The sequence below is a fragment of the Octopus bimaculoides genome, chromosome 16 (genome assembly GCF_046866305.1).
Source record: "Octopus bimaculoides isolate indiv1 chromosome 16, ASM4686630v1, whole genome shotgun sequence".
NCBI lineage: Eukaryota > Metazoa > Mollusca > Cephalopoda > Octopoda > Octopodidae > Octopus > Octopus bimaculoides.
Genome location: NC_142943.1, coordinates 6,467,672 through 6,469,336, shown reverse-complemented (window position 1 = coordinate 6,469,336; position 1,665 = coordinate 6,467,672).

The window sequence follows — 1,665 nt, the reverse complement described above, 5'->3', positions numbered from 1 at the left end:
AGCATGGCCACAGTCAGATGACTGAAACAAGTAAAAGAGAGAGAGAGAGAGAGAGAGAGAGAGAGAGAGAGAGAGAGAGAGAGAGAGAGATTTATAGATAGATAGAGATAGATAGATAGAGAGATAGAGAGATAGAGATAGATAAATAGATTCATAGACAGAGATAGATAGATTTGTGTCATTGTGTCTGTGTTTCGTCCCCAACCACCGCTTGACAACCGGCGTTGGTGAGTTTACGTCCCATAACCTGGCTTTTCGGCAAAAGGGAACGATAAAATAAGCAGCAAGCTTTTGGAAAAAATAAATATTGAGGTCTTTTCGTTCGGCTAAAATTACCCTAGTTGGTGCCCCAGCATGGCCGCAGTCTACACAGCGACGCCTACACTTAGTTCAGAGAATATTCCTTCCGTCTGCTTTCATGTTTCGTGGGATTTTCCCAACATTGTGGTGTCAATTTAATTGCAGACTGGGTCAAAAAATGTTATTATTTCACGCAAGCTTTAAAAAAAAATAATTTACTGAAATCTTTTCGTTCGACTAAAATTCCCCAAGGCGGTGCCCCAGCATGGCCGCAGTCTACACAGCCATGTCTTCGCTTGTTTCGTGGGAATTCCAAACACTGTATTGTTTATGGTGTCAATTCAAGTGCAAAATAGGTCCAAAAATATTATTTTACGCGAGGGTCTGTCGTCATTGTTATTATTAATATTAGTAATTTTTTTTCATAGTGGCGTGTGTAATTAATTATTTACCGTTGCCTTTGTGTATGCAGTTAAATTGTTCAATACAGACGAACAGTTCTATTTTATTATATTTTCGTGAATGCAAGAAAATCACGAGATGGTTATATTATGAAACAAAATTAACCAGAATTTAAAATTGAATTCTTTAGGAATTTTTCGTTTTTGCATTGTTTTGCATGAGTCTTGATGTTAACTCGTGTGTTGAAATAGATTTTGTTGTATCTCGGGAGAGTCATTGTGCCAATAGTAATAAACACATGCACTGGTTTTATTTCACTTCTTTATTATTTATTTGTCAATTGCTTAACTATTTAGCCAATAAACTAACAGATTGTACGATTAATCAATCAATTAGTTATGTTTGTTAAAGCCCTTTTGTCATTATTCGTGACCTCTTCAATGATATGACTTTTCTACTCCAGGTCGCCTTCAGGGCTATCTTCCGGTTTCAATTCCCAGACCGGGTGTTGTGAGTGTTTATTGCGCGGAAACACCTACAGCCCCACGAAGCTTTGGCAGAGCCTTTTGTCGAAAAAATCGAACCCCAGGACTTATTCTTTGTAAGCCTAGTACTTTCTCTCACTCTTTGTTTCTGTTTTACCTGTATTTCAAAGGGTCAGCCTTGTCACACTCTGTGTCACGCTGAATCTCCCCCGAGAACTACGTTAGGGGTACACATGTCTGTGGAGGGCAGGCTGTTCCGTTGATCGGATCAACTAGAACCCTCGTCGTCGTAAACGACGGAGTGATACGACGATATTGTTTCCAGTATAAATTTATTTTACTAAGAAATATTACCGGTCCCTGACACATTGGGAAAAAAAAACTGCCGGTACACCACTTCAGAGAGTTTGAGAAGCGCTGAAGTATAGTTATGGTTGCGCAACGAAATACTGCGTACTGACAAGTCATTAACATTTAC